Source organism: Mus caroli, chromosome 18 (genome assembly GCF_900094665.2).
Source record: "Mus caroli chromosome 18, CAROLI_EIJ_v1.1, whole genome shotgun sequence".
In the NCBI taxonomy this organism is placed as follows: domain Eukaryota; kingdom Metazoa; phylum Chordata; class Mammalia; order Rodentia; family Muridae; genus Mus; species Mus caroli.
This window is the reverse complement of record NC_034587.1, coordinates 48,068,474-48,084,611: the sequence shown is the minus strand read 5'-3', so window position 1 is coordinate 48,084,611 and position 16,138 is coordinate 48,068,474. Positions and strand designations below refer to the sequence as shown.

Below are 16,138 nucleotides of genomic sequence, written 5' to 3'. Positions count from 1 at the left end.
TATGTATGTATGTATGTATGTATGTATGTATGTATGTATGTGTGTATGTATGTGTGTATGTATGTATGTTATATGTGATACTTTCAATATGCTTGGTCCAGGGAGTGACACTATTAGGAGGTGTGGCTTTGTTGCAGTAGGTGTGGCCTTGTTGGAGGAAGTGGGACACTGTGGGGATGGGCTTTAAGACCCTCCCAAAATCACATTCACATGGGAGCCAGTCTTATGGTGTTTACCTTTGGATGAAGATGTAGAAGTCTCAGCTCCTCCACGCCATGCCTGCCTAGATGTTGTCATGTCCCACCTTGATGATAATGGACTAAACTTCTGAACCTGTAAGACGGCCACAATTAAATGTATTTTATAAGAGTTGCCTTGGGCATGGTATCTCTTCACAGCAATAAAACCCTAAGACAGTATATATGTTTATATGTATGAAGAAAGAAAGGAAGGAGAAATGAATACAACTAGAAAAGAGTGTAATTACATTATTTTCCAGAACTTTCTTTGAAAAAAATTATGAAGTACCTTTTTTTGATCCATTGAAAAAACTGAATGCCAGTACAGGTGCAGAAACTTATAGTTATTGATCATGACAAATGTGACAGAACAAGGTGAAGTTATTATTAGAGAAATTATAGTAAGCACACATCATGTCATGTGATGGAAGAGGACCGTGAAGGTTTAATAGGGATAGGATAGGATCAACTAGAACTAAGGAGCATACAGAAATCTTTTTCCTCATAAGCTTACTAAAAGGTATCACTATTTTGGTTTTATATTTAAATTGAAGTATTCTAAATGTACAGGTAATCCTGCTCCCAAAACCCATTGGGATTCAAGCAAGAATTCCAGTCATTACATAATACACACACATACCTGTAAGCAAAACATTCAGCCACATGAAATAAAGAGACCTGTAGGATATGGAGGAGAATATGAGAGGGTAGTAGAAGAAAATATGTACATAATACATTACACATATGCATGGAGTTTTCAAAATTAAGTAAAATTGTTTTATGAATGTCTAGAGAGTCCACATACATTTATTCATAACTTTCAATAGACATCGCCTTCTTTGCACAACAAAATACAAATAGAAACAGCAAAATTTCATTAAATTTGACTGTAACATTTTATGTAATTCAAAAGATAAAAGTTATCATTTTTCAGGGATCCATGTGTCCCATACCTTCACTAGAAGTTATGGAAAATGAATGTAGAGATCAGGACCATGGAAATGTTCATGTCTGATTCCTCAAGTCTTCAGTGATAGTGAGCATAAGTAATGACCAATACATACTAAACATTAAGTCATATCATAGAGTCCTAAAGTAATAATATAGTCTTTTAATATGTGAACAGACTTGCTGAAGTGTTTCTTTATATAGAGTCTGCCATTCTCAAATGAATTCATTTTTTATACATACTTTATTTTTTTCAAGGAAAACATTTGAGTCTTACTGTAATGTAGCATACAGCCTTCAAACACACAGGAGTTCCAAAAGGCTAAGAAGAAAAAACATCCAGTGACTTCCTCCATATTTAAGATACTACTGACTTCTTGTCTGGCAGTACCCCATAATAAATACTTTTTTTCTGAGAAGAAGTAGAAACAAATGTTTATAGCTAAATAGAAGAGACTAAAAGACTCCCTAAAAAGTGATTCTGTTGAAAAGTCTAAGATTACGGTTATTGGTGCCATATATTCAATATAAAATAGAGCACTCTGGTAATATAATTTAAGTAAATTTTTAAGTAAGTTACTTGTTAATTTCATTTGTCTCTAACATTACTACTTATCCCTCCTCTGCTCTTCCTCCTCTCCTACCTCATAAGTAGCAATATTTTTTAAGTAAATTAATTAATACATACAAATTGTACATACCTATGGGATGCCATGTGATATGTATTTTAATACACAAATACAAAGCTCAACCAAATAAAGAAGGCACTTATCACTTCTCTGCCTAGGGAATGTTTATATTAGATATTTTAAATACTCAAATGTTGCCAACTGTAATTAATCTGTGGTACTTTGGAAAGTTTCCAGCTATTCTTCCTATCCGACTATACTTATGTTAGTATCACTTCTCTCTACCCATCACCCCCATTGCTCTCCCAGATCTGGTAACCAGTGTTTTACAACTCTTATTTCATGGATAATTAAGGGAATGGGGTATTTTTCTTCCTGTGCCTATTTCCCTTTGCCTGAGAAAATATCTATGCACCATGGTGAATGCTTACCTTAACTGTACTGCTTAAATATTGTAAATAGTGCTGCAATCAGCATAGCAACACAGATAATTCTTCCATAGACATATTTCAATTAATTTGGATGCAAACACAGTGGGAGGATGACTGGGCCACATGTTAGTTCTGCTTTTGAGATTGGAGTCTTATTATATTGCCTGGAGTAACTTGAAATGCACTATGCAGACCAAATAGACCTTAACTTATGAACAACCTCTTACCTTTCCAAGCATAACAAACACGTAATTTCTTGAGTTACTCTTTAATCAATACTTAAAATTCTACATATTAGTTAATGATCAATGTCTATGTACAAACACTACTTTGAAAGATTCAACATGTATTTACATTTCAACACTACAGTTTCTAAAACGAAATGTACATGTAACATAACATAGGGGTTATACTTTAAAGTTCTTGTGAATTATTGCTTTTCTGTGTAATCAATTTTGGAACATTAGTTTATTATTTTTTGCTAGTTCTTTTCTGTGAAGGTGGCTCACCAAAACTACATCTGTCTCATCATACACATAGATATTTCTTAGCTATATTTCTATTGTTTGTTAGTTTTGTCTTTTTAGCCAGTGCCAGAAGAGAGTTCAGTCTAGTACGTAAGCAACAGCTTTATACACAAGAATAAGTAAACTTAGAAATAATTCAAGAAATCAGATTATCTGGGAGGAAAAACTAGTATTTGACCCAGTGCAGGCCTTTTGCTTGAGCTTGGCTCCTCACAGTAGGTGGCCCCTGCTTCTTAGTAACTGCTATTTGCTGAGGAGCCAACTGCTGAAGGAAATGTCTGCTCATGTCTATAATTACGGATACTGAACACAGATCACTCAGTCATTCTCTGATGAGATCAAATCAAGCCGGGGCACAGATGGAGCTTCTAAAAGCATACATCACACATTGAGCTCTGTGCTTAAGACATGAGAGGTGAAATCAGCCGTGACTTGGTATATTTTTAAGGAGCTTTGGTTTACAGTCAGTTATAAAAGGTCCTAACCCCATAATATGTTCAAAATCACCACTTTGCTCTGGGTCTTCAAACTGGGACAACTCCCCCATGGTTTATGCACTTGATCAATTTGGCATCATCATTATGACTGGAAGGGAGAGAGACAATTATTTCTAAGAAAGCTGTTTCTGAAATGTGATAATGCTGCTTTACCTGCCTTGTAAATCACAGAGACTAGGCTCACAAGTACATCGTTTTGGGCTTATATTTTTTATTTTAAGGCAGAGAGTCATGTAGCTCACTCTGACTAGAACTCCGGGTCTTCTCTCACCTTTTTACCAAGTGCTGGAATTATGAGCATACACTGTCATGCCACTACATTGTCTCTCAAACATATGATTGCATACAGAGATCAAAAGACATGGGTCTAGGGGCTAGAGAGATGACCCTGTGGTTAAGAGCACTGGCTCCACTTCCAGAAGTCCTGAGTTCAATTAGCAGCAACCACATGGTAGCTCACACACATCTTTAATGGGATCGATGCCTTCTGTGTCTGAAGACAATGATAGTGTACTCACATACATTAAAGAAATAAATAAGCAAGTAAATAAATGAATCTATTTTTTAAAAAAGATTGAAAAAAGATTTTAAAAAAGAGTCTGAAGTATCAACAGTGATTATTTGACAGATAAAAATCCATGTTCTCTCAAATAATTCAAAGTCAACCTATTTTAAAAACACCAAACAAGTTAGAAACAAAAGGACTTTACCCTAACACAATAAAGGCCACAGTTGATTTAGCAAGTCTCCAGCACAATAGTGAAAGACCAAGAAATTCCTGTGTATCCAAGAGAGAGGCAAAGCTACCTACTGTCACCTATATTTAACTATGCAGCCCTAGAAGTCTGAATTGGTAAAATGAGCCAATGAATAAAATAGAAGGATCCCCAACAAGAAGAAAAGCAAAGGTGTATTCCATCTGATGTGGCATGATTTTAAATGTAGAATACAGGAGAGATTCCATTTAAAAACATTTTAGTAATAATAACAGGTTTCAGCTAAATGAATAAATACAAAAGTGAGACACTAGTCATAAATGTAAATTGTGTTTCTATACACAGACAATGAGCACTCTGTGTGGATTGAAGTGTCCCATTTATTTCAAGATTTATCTTAATCTTATTAAAGTGTGTTTGCAGATGTGTATACTTGCCTACAGACATAAGAAGAGGGCGTTGTGTTCCCTGAAGCTGGAGGAACAGCTTTGAGTCATTCAATGTGGGCCTTGAAAATAACTCTATTATTCTATAAGCACAGCAAGTGTTTGATTGTTGTTTTGTTTTTATTGTTACTTATTCACTTTACATCTCACTATCACCTCCCATTTTCACAGGCCCACCCTCACAGCTCCTCTCTCCTCATTCTGCCCTCCCATTCTCCTCTGAGAAAGGGAAACATTCCCCTCCCCCGCCCCCCCAGTATCACCTGACCCTGACACATCAAGTCACTGCAGGACTAGGTGCATCTTCTCCTACTGAGACTAGACAAGGTGGCTCAGTTAGGGGAACAGGATCCACGGGCAAGCAACAGATTCAGTTGTTGGGAGACTACCCTGCTGCAGTTGATGGGAAACTTACACCAAAACTAAGCTACACATTAGCTACATATGTGCAGGAGGAATAGCCCCAGTCCATGATTCCTCTTTGGTTGGTGAATCAGTCTCTGGGAAGCCCCAAGGGTCCTGGTCAGTTGACTGTAGAAACCCTGTCCTCTTTGGGTCCCTCAATCCTTCTACCAACTCTTCCACAAGACTCCCTGAGCTCCATCTTTCTGGCTGTGGGTCTCTCCATCTGTTTCAGTCAGGTGCTAGGTGGATCCTCTTGGAGGATGGTTATGCTATGTTCCAGTCCACAAGGATAACAGAGTATCATTACTCGTGTCAGGGATTGGTGCTTGTCCATGAGATGGGTCTCAGTTTGGTCTAGTAATTGTTTCAAAATTACCTTAAACTTGGGAAATAAGTGGTTTTAACTGTTGGGCCACATCTCTAGCCCAAGGTCAACCTATTTATGTCAAAAAGAGAAACACAAGTAAACTAAATGGATTACAAGATACATATCCTTAAAATTATAAAACATTACTAAAGGAAATTAAAGGCATAGTAATGGAAAGGCCTCCTATGTCCAGAGATTGAAAGAGAAATGCTTTTTTAATGTATTATGTTTTATGTGTATTAATGTTTTGCCTGCATGTATGTCTATGTACCATATGCATGCAGGAACCATAGAGGTCAAAAGAGGTGTCAGGTTTCCATGGCACTGGGATTTCCAATGGTTGTGAGTTGGAATATGGGCACTGGAAATTGAACTCAGGTCACCTGGAAGGCTAACCCGTGTTCTGAACTGCTGAGCCATGTATCTTTTCCTACAAATGGCAATCAAAATGTCTTTATTATCTAAAGTAAACTACAGATTTAATGCAATGGTTCTCTAAGTCCTAATAACATTTTTTTTTTTTTAGGATAAAGTCCTAAGTTTCCTATACAGTATCAAGAAATGCAAAGCAACCCAAATAATCTTTCAAATAGAAGAATAAAATTGGAAGTCTCCTATGTTTTACATTAAGCACATATTACAATGCTTTAGTAGTTAGAACATGATAAAGAAACAAGAGAGACAGATACAGACAGAGACAGAGAGACAGACAGATAGTCACAGACCTAGACACTGACACAGAGAAGGGAAGGAGAAAGAAGAGGAGGAGAGGAGAAGGGAGGAGAAGAGGAGAGGAGAATGGAGGAGAATGAACCTAAGACAAAACTAAGTCCTACAAAGGAATGTCTTTATGCTTAGTTTGGGTATCTAGTGTGATGTGGGAAAGTGAACCAAGAGCTTTGCACTTGTTAAGCAAATATGTTCTTACCGATCTACATTTCCCTGTCTCTAAATATAAAAATCTTTAAAAATTTCTTACAATAGAGAGAAGAGACAACTGTCTTAAATCTATTAAACTCCATTTTAGTGTTATTTATAATTGTGAGCAGGGAAGGCATTATGATCATGCTTTTAGACATCTAGAGTCCTTTACATTTATTCTTAAACATACAATTATCTTATTATCAGAAGGCTATGTAGCAATTATTATATAAAATATTATTCTCAACAGATACAGTACAATGTAAACAATTCAGTTAACCTTCATAAGAAACCATTGTAAAGTAGTTTCCATTATTCATATTTTATAAATGGGGAAACTGAGGTTATTTATATATAATTTATTAATATACCCCAAAGAATAGTCATATACAATAAATTCATGCAATCTTAACTGCCGGGTTTAAAGATAAATTTGTGGAAAGAAAATAAATTATTTGAGTTAGTTTAAGGCTACACAGCGCTCTGAAGTCCACACCCAAAAGGAAAATCACCAAATATAAAGAACATAAAAGTTTAAGAAGAAGAAAGGAGTTCAGATGTGTAGATTTATTCATAAAATTATTACAGTCAACTCTGTACACAAACTGATGGCAATAAAACGGCTAATATAACTTCAGAAAAGTTTATTTTTTTTATGATTGCTCAAAGTACAGTAAATGTTTAACATGGTAAAATGCTCTATATCTCCCATTTTGGAAAATATACTCAAAATAGTGAAAAGAAAAAATGAATTAAAATATTTTTTTAAAAAAGTAAAGGTACAGAATAAAAGTATTTCACAGAGCTTCTTTTAGCTAGCTGAGGCAAACTGGGATTGCTGGGTAACTGGCCTGTTTGGAAGGGTTCTGTGGTGATTATAGCTTGAAAGCTCTTATGCTTCTCAGTTGCACAATAACAAAGTTCCCAAGGAGATAATTGGGAGTGAGCTATACACAGTGCTAATGTTCATGATTACAACCTGTCTCAAGCTGCTGCATGAGAGGGTTCAACAATTTTCAGCAGTGCAGGTAGGTGTTTAGCATAAGCTTATAATGAAATGGAGAGTGAATAGATCAGGAGCCACAAAGTTAGTGTGAACTTTTATGTTAGTAGTATGCAGTCTTTACAAAGGAGAACACCAGTGTAGAGTGGGCTCCATCTACTTACACAATTATGTGTGTTCATTCCCATCCTTGCTATACCATGGAAATTAAGACTGTGATGTGTCTCCGTGCACTAGGGCCCAGTGGATGCCTACTAACCAAGCTGATAAATGCAGCTTGCTCTTGCCTGCCTCTAGGGCCAATGGTGCAACTCCAGAATTGCACTGGGATAGCATTAACAACTGAGTGTGAAGGGGAAAACAAAACAAAACAAAAGAGGTTTGTAGCTTTTGACAGATTTCATGATTGTAAGTATCTCCACAACAGCTGTTTGCAAGACACACTGACATGAACATACTGAACGCACAGTTGAATAAAATTGCACTTAATTAGCTTGTGAGCTGATCCTGCACCATGCAAGAACACTATCAAATCCTAAATTTAGGCTTTCCTTTTTTAGCTTTGCTATTAAATTGGTATATAGACAATATAAGAAGTGTAGACATGCCCATACTGACATGGAAAAAATAAGTCAAGGGAGGCATTGTGTACATACATTTTTACCCCTGGAAGTTTTGAGTATCCCCATATTTTTATTGTTAAATATCATTATAATTGAACGGAGACCTAGCCATTTGCAGGGTCTCTTTGCATCGTAGAAACTTTGGAAGAACAATCATGAAAATCCCTAGACAATATTCCAGAATGTATAACATATCTGAGTCAACTGCAAATTTTTAGATACATATTGAACCCTTTTTATATATCTCCACTGTTTTTAAAACTATATATATAGTCTCCCTCCCTCCCTCCCTTTCTTCCTTCCTTCTTTCTTTCCTTTTTTCCTTCCTTCTTTCTTTCCTTTTTTCCTCTCTGTTATGGTCCAGACTGGGCTTGCACTCACTTTTTTATGCCTTCACATCACCAGTTCTACGATATATCTAGCTTACACTATATCTAGCTGACATCCTTCTCATATTTTGAAGGGAAATATCCCATTAGACTCAACCCCTTGACTTCAGGGTAGGTTCAAATACCTGTTGATTTATAAAGTATGTGCTTTAATTTAGCTCGACTTTATTGCAAATACTATGAAACATGTTAACTATTCCGACACATTTCCCATACTCAAGGTCATAGTGTTTACCATATAATTTATGCTTTAATCATGCTTCCAAGCCCTCACTGAAAATATAAGCATTAACCATAATCCTCCTGTGAACAATTTTCAGACTGAGTAAAGCACGGGTAAGTTAGTGTGGAGGCAATAAAAAGAGCCAAGAGTCCTCAGCTAAGCTGAATAATAAGTGCCACTTAAATGATCTAGTAGCACTAGAAATAGTTTTCTTATTTCTTATTAATATAAAGTATAACTTTGTACTTTGCAGATACAATCAGCATATATTTTATACCTAACTCCATGCTTTCCTTTGTAAAACTTTCATGCCATTTAATTATTTTATGTTTGTCGTGTGTGTGTGTGTGTGTGTGTGTGTGTGTTTCCACACGTGTTATAGTGTACATATAAAAGTCAGAGAAGAGCTTACAGGTATCAGTTCAATACTTCCACAAATGTGAGCCCCAGGGATTAAACCCAGGTTGTCAGTCTTAGAAAGGGTGTTTCTACCTGCTGAGCCAACTCACCAGTACCTCCATGGCCCTTCTTAACCCCAATAGTTCTGTATTATATAAAGACCCCTAGTTTCTAAACTACCCAAGTTTTCTTTGACTAATTTGGTCTTTATTTCCTGTGACTCTTATCTGATGTTGGTCATTCAAAGCCCAGCTGTTCTCAAAGATCTTTAATTTAATGTTCTTCTAGTAAAACTTCACTTGTTAAACTTGAGCTATTATAAAAGTTTGACCACGTTGTAGAGAATACCCAACCCATGACTTTAGTTCAGAAATTTCCTCAAGCTTCAGATTTCTTTCCAGAGGGTTTAGTTTGACAGTCTGATGATTGACATGATTGTAAACTGATGAGATTTAGAATCACCATAGAAAACATCCTATGAGCATATCTGTTAGAAGGTCTAGATTAAGTCCATTAGGTAGAAAGACACCCCCCCCCCCGCCCCCCGCAAATGTGTTCCGTACCATTGCATGGGTTTAGAGTCTTAGACAACAAAGAAGAGAAAAAGCCACCTGAGTACCTTATTCGTCATTTTCTGCTTTCTGACTGCAGATCATTTGTGACACACAGCCTTGAACTGGGACCACTATGATGGACAGTATTCCCTTAAATTGTAAACTAAAAGAAATCAGCCTTTAAGTTGCTTTATGGCTGGTATTTCATCACAGCAACAAGCAAAGTAACTAACAGAGACATCAACAGCTGGAACTTCTTCATGTTGTTACACAAGTTCTGCTTAGATATAAAATTACTGGTTATCTTCAGACTAAGATTGATTTGTGTCTCTTGTGATACCCACATCAACTGTACCATGATTAAATTTCTTTAAAACTACTTTTATTTATTTTATATTGTGAGTGAGTAAGCACACACATGAATATGTTGTCTGTGTGTGTGCGTGTGTGTGCACATGTGTGCATGTGTATTGATTTTGGATATCTAAGTCCAGGTAGTTGCAAAAAACAGAAGAGGGAGTCAGATTCTTTTGGGCTTATAGATGGTTATGAGTCTCCTATTGTGGGTCCTGAGAATTAAAGTTGAGTCAGGAAGATACTCTTATATTAAGAAGAGCAGGAAATACTCTTATATTAAGCCCAAACATTTATACCACGGGGGGGGGGGGTTGCCAGAATTACCTATTAAAAGTGTGCCATTATTCTTCTTCCCTAAAAGATATATTTATAGTGATAAAATAATTCTTTAACAATAAAACATTACTTAGAGGCAAACAAACGATTTAAAATGTGGGAAAGGAATTAAACATTTCTTTGTTACTCTGGAACTGTGATATAGACTTGGGGATTGTTCAATAAAGGCTTATCAATGGCTTTGGTACTTTGAAATAAAGTGAGAATACATTGCATTTACTTGGATCTATGTAACAGAGTATTAAGCTGATTTATTCTGTGATAGCATTCGCTGCTAAGCATGGCAAACCCTTCATTGAAATACTTTCCACCTTATGCTCTGATCTCAGAAAACATGAAATGATTTTCCAGGTCCTTAGACCCTGTGTTGCAATCGTTTTCCTCTCCTTTGGAAATGCATCTTCCTTAAGCAAAATACATTTACCGCTTCTTGCTTAGGACCACTTGGCCCTTGTAATCGGTAAGATGAACACAGTAGCACTTATTAAAACATGTGTTTGGAAAAAATCAATAACATGCACTTGGTCTCATGGAGAATATGTTCTTGGAGAATCAGAGACTAAGTCTGGGACATATACACAGATTCCAATAAAAGTAAATTGGTCTAAAGCATCTTTTAGTTCATAGTGCCATGTTGGCCATGCAACACACACACACACACACACATACACACAAATGTACAGTGTCATGCACAATGCTCAGTGTTTCCATGTGTCTGCTCATCTTTAATCACAAAACTATGGTAAGAGATAGATGTTGGTCTGCCATCTTTGCATTTAAGGAGACAAATGATAGGATAAAGGTCACCTTGTAACCACACAAATACTCTACTCTGAATACAAATCCAAAAACATCTAGTTTCCATCATAAGCCACATTTGTTTATGAGGATGCTGCATTTCAAGCTAGAAAATCATTTTGGAGTCTGGGCATGGTGGTAGAGCTCTCATAAGACAGAAGGAAAAAGTGGCATGAATCTGAATGCAGTTCTCTAGGTTAAATTTCTTAGCCTAACCTGATTCAACTAACTGCTAGCAAACTTTGAGCAAAATTTTACATGTACTTAAAATTCACAGGACTTGATAGAGTAGTGAATTTGAAACATACACCACCAGATCCCTGCTGCTATTAACAATGGAACAGTATTATGTCCAACAGTATGTATTTAAAAAAATGACTCAGGAAGGTTGGGGTGAACTTGAAAATTTCCTGAGTACCTGGTGTTGAAGGCCTTTGTTGCTGTATAAACATCAAATTAAGGTTTCAGGTATTCATTTTGAAAATGCTTCCAGCTTTACAGTAAGAGTCTCAAATGATAGATGTGAGCTTCAAATACAATCACTAACACATGCTTTCACAGAATTATGTGGTGACTACAAGAATATAGTGAAAATAAATAAAGTAAACAACATCCAACCAAGAGCATTTGAGAGCTGGAACTGCAGGTTACTGCTGCCCAGGTGCTGAAACACTCCATCTATTTTGACAGACAGAAAAATCATTTCTCCATAGCGTCCAAATAAATGCCCTCTTTGAAGCTACCAGCATAAATCCCCAGGACAAAACAAAACCATCACAGCTCAGATGATATTTGGATTCCCAGTGAGTTGCCTTAAATCATTACTTAGAAAGACAAGAGGGAATTTATCATGGTTCAGGTGGGCATAATTTGATATCAGAAGAGAATTAATTTAAAAATCATTTTTAATTTTAATAAAAGTGATTTTAATAAAATAATATTTAAAATTATGCTTTTCTCTGAAAGTAAAGGATAAACTTATTTTTTCTGTTATGCAAAATAATTTCAAGATACTACATAAGAATTTTATTTAGCAAAGAATAAAATTCTTATTGCAACTGAATTAAATTATTGTCAACGTTTAAAATTTTTACTGTAGTGTTTGATTGTATAATTTGATAGTCTAAATTTAAGAACTAATACTGAAAATGTTATCTTGCAATACCTATTTAAAATTTATTGTTTAAAATAAGTTAACCTACCATATGTATAATTCTATATCATAATTTTTATGTAAATTTTGTTATTGCTGACCAACACAGAATTTTAATAGTTGTCTAATATTCTTTCTAATAACCTATAATTACTTAATCTTGCTTCTAGATAATTAAAAATTAACTTTAGAATTTCTAATATATTTTAGTTTTTGTTTGTCTGATTTTAAAGAGACTTCTAATATGATATATATATATGTATATGATTTTTCTTTCATTAAAATAACAGAGAACCCTCAAAGGGAAAATAATCCTTTCCTAATTTTCATATCTTCATATTTTAATCAGATGTATGATGTCTTAGTTTTATGTAGATCCACAAAAGAGGTAACAATCATGTTTTTCTGATTATGGATTTTTAAAATCCATGTTTTAATTTCACAGATAACTAAGAATCTAGTGTTTGAGAAATATTACTCTAGACTTTAATAGTGCTGCAGTACCAGACTTCCTGGGGAAAGGGGACAAGTTTGTGGAGCTTAGACTACTGTCTGCCCTGAGTGCACTGGGTTTATGCAGACTGCCTGTAGAAACATGAACATGTGTGATAGGCAGGCTGAGTGCACAGGGCTGGACGTTAGAGTTAAACGCTCATTTTTCAAAAGTGATTATTTTGTTTATTTACATTTCAAATATTGTCCCCCTTTCTTGTCTCCCCTCTTCACACTCCCTCCCCTTGCCTCTCAGAGGGTGCTCCCCCACCCACCCACCCACCCACTCACCCTCACCTCACCACTCTAACATCCACCTTTGGTGGGCAACAAACCTCCACAGGACCAAGCACTAGAAAAGTCCCAGATGCCAGGGATATGAGAGACTCATAGGACCCAATGGGAGTGATACAAGCCAAAATACCCAACAGAGGAGAGCTAGAACCTGAGTGGAGCACCCCAAGTAGACAGGCATGGCCCCCAGTTGAGGGAAGGAGTCACTCACCCATCTCAAAATTTTTAACCCAGAATTGTTCCTGTCTTCAGGAAACTCAATGACTAAAAATGTAGCAGAGACTGAAAGACCACCCAGAGACTAGACCACCTTGGGATCCATCCCATCCACAGATACCAAATCCCAGTACTACTGCTGATACCAAGAACTGCTTGCAGACAGGAGCCTAGTAGGGCTGTCCTCTGAGAAGCTCTGCCAGCACATCACTAAAACAGATGCAGATATTCACAGCCAACCATCACCATCAGACTGAGCCCAGGGACCTCAATAGGAGAGTAGGGGAAAGACTGAAGGAGCTGAAGGAGATTGCAACCCCATAGGAAGAAAAACAATGTCAACTAACTGAACCCCTCAGAACTCCCCTCAGAGGTCCCAGGGATTAAATGCTGTTTCAAAGACACTGTCTTTAGAGTTTCAGGTTACAAATGGACTTGAGGTCATGAAACCAAAAGATATCATCTCAGTTAAGTTCTCAGCATGTGAAGAAAAAACAGCATGCAGATTTCTGGCAAGATGGATGATGCACTTGGCAATACGAAGAAAGCTCAAAGAACAAAGGAAACAGATAAAAGAAAGTTTGAGTGGAAAGCTTGAAATCAGGAAGGGGTGCAATTTCAGTGATAGGATATCAGTCATTTGGTAATATGGTTGCTATTGGGAACTTGGTTAGGGGAGGTTTTGATGATGTTTCCAAACTCCAGGGGAGCTGTAGAGGGTTGAAAGATATGTTTGTCTTAATAGCAGTAACTGCTTCAGAAGACTAATGTGGCAAGCGGGAAAGATACTTTGAAGTTCTCTTGTAGACAGTAGTAACCAATCTCCTGACTAGTTGGATAGAGGCTCGGGGCATTCGGAGAGATTGCCATTTGGACTTTTTTCAGTATCTACAGCCCTTAGTTCAGAATGAACCTGATACAGAATTTTCTCTCCCAGTCACAGTAGATTCATCTATTAGAAAAGGCAGCAATACAACCAGTCTGTTAGCCGACAATCAAAATGGATTGAACCAGTGCAAATTATCTTTTTTTTTTTGTCCAACACACTGTCAATAATTATATATATATTAAATGAAAAGCTAATTTAAAAAGTAGACTAAGAAATGTTAAAATGTACATGAATCAGTATAGTAAACTGGAATGATGACAGCTGCATTTTCTAATCTGCCTGCTGTTTCTGTTTGTCAAGGACCGGAGAACACAGTGGGATTCTTGTGGGTTTGAGAAGTATGCAGTTTCTTAACAAATGATTCATCTGTGTTTTCTTTACAAAAAGCAAATAAATTGTCAGGCACTGAGGAGAGTCATGTAGGCATGCCCTTCTTCACTCATCCCAGATGCATGACCTTTAAGCAGCATAGCCCTAATAGTGAGTTCCAGCTGCACTTTCACAGAAGGTTTAAAAAGAAAAGCATTATGATGACTTCTCACATCCACATATAATTATCATGACCATTTTTTGAAACTGAAAAGGACAGTCCTTTGTGCTAGTTTTCTTTTGTTTAGTAGAAAATTAAAAAAAAAAAACAAAAGAAAACCAAAAAAACAAAACAAAACAATAAAAACAAACAAACAGAACCACTTATTTACATCTGTACTTTTCTCATGTTTTATATTCAGTGCATTAGCTGAACTACCTGTTACTCTAAATCCATAGAATTTTATAATTGTTTGCACTTAATCCTGAACTGTGCAAATGTAACTTTAATTGCATACACCCAACAAACTTATTACTAAATACAAAGGCATATTCTAAACAATGATCTCCTCCTCTCAAGACAGTCCCAAAATTTTGGCATTGCTACACCTTATCAACAGAGTGTATCTCAAGGAAGATGGTTTAAGATCGTGCTTCAGGTAGCATATATTGAGCTCATCACACAGATGATATGAGTTTATCTTCATTGTAATTATAATAGCAAAGAAAAAACACATTAAAAATCAATGTTATCCATTATTTGTTTCTGAAGACATTGAACACTTAAAAAAAAAAAAAAGAAATTTCTGCACTGAAAGTGTTCACAGTGCTGAAGTAGAAAGTGTGTCAATGGTGGGGAGTTAACAGCAGCCTGTGAATACAACACCAAAGAAAGAAATTACGTGCTACCCAGGATGCTGGGGCTAAGTATGGGGATAGAGTGGGTTTCCAAGAGTACTAAAGAGAAGGCGTGTCACGGGTTGAGGGACAGTATGAGCATATTGTTTGGGGACCTAGTGTAAAGAAATAGTTTTGAACTAATCGTACATATACCTTTCTGCCATTGAGATAAAAGTTCTGTCAAATGATAAAACATTGAAAAAGAACTTTTTTCCTAAAGCCACAAACCACAGTAGCTAACATTCCATAGATCAAGGAGGGACAGTAGCCTGCATGTCATGATCTACATTTATAACTGTATGAGGAAGTCAGGGACGATAACAAAGCAAATTGATACTAAATTTTATTTTAATATCACTATGTGTGACATAGGTGAAGTTTTAGGCTAATCTAATTAATTCCTGAGCTAAAACTCATGGGATAGGAAGAGTGAGTAGAAGTCTCGGGTAATTAAATGCCCAGTGATTGTGCGTTTAATTACTTCACTGCAAACTGTAAGATTATTTTAGTTAAAAGGTAGAAGATAAGCATCAAAATATTATGTCTTTAGCAGTGAGGTGTTATATACACACATAAAGTACATGCTGCTAATACAGTGGATGGCACTGACAATTTTAACAGCACAACTCCTTTTTATTGTGTTTTGTTTTGTTTTGTTTTGTTTTGTTTTGTTTTGAAAGCTTTAGAAACGGAACACGATAACATCATAATGTTGGTGAGATTACTTAGAAGTTAAGACAAATTTCCCAGAAGGGTGGCATTTGGCACAAGCAGAAGAGATTTACTTAACAAACCAGTCAGAAGAAGTGTGACAAAAGGCTCATTATAGTTATGAGAGATGCCTGGGGAATCACATGATGTCTTAATAGGAGTTTCTGAGAAAAACCACCCTCTTTATCAAAATAAAAACATTTAGTCCTTTTGACTAAATGTTTATAAATAGATAACACTACATTGTAATTTGATATTGTTTTTATTAATGCCAAATGACTCAACTCTTTATTTTTTCTTTAACTTTCCATCTGCTGGAACAATAACCATTGAGTCTGCATGGGGAATTTGGTATTATCTTGTCTC

At 36.2% G+C, this 16,138-nt stretch overlaps 1 long non-coding RNA gene across 1 annotated transcript in view; it reads right to left on the bottom strand.

Moving 5' to 3' along the window:
• Positions 1-292: 292 nt before the first annotated feature.
• Positions 293-16,138, bottom strand: part of LOC115029897 — a 39,558-nt gene continuing 23,712 nt past the window's right edge. The window contains exons 3-4 of the long non-coding RNA XR_003835473.1: positions 880-917; positions 293-333 (exon numbers count right to left, since the gene is read on the bottom strand). This is a non-coding gene — a long non-coding RNA (uncharacterized LOC115029897). The remainder of the gene's footprint in view (positions 334-879; positions 918-16,138) is intronic.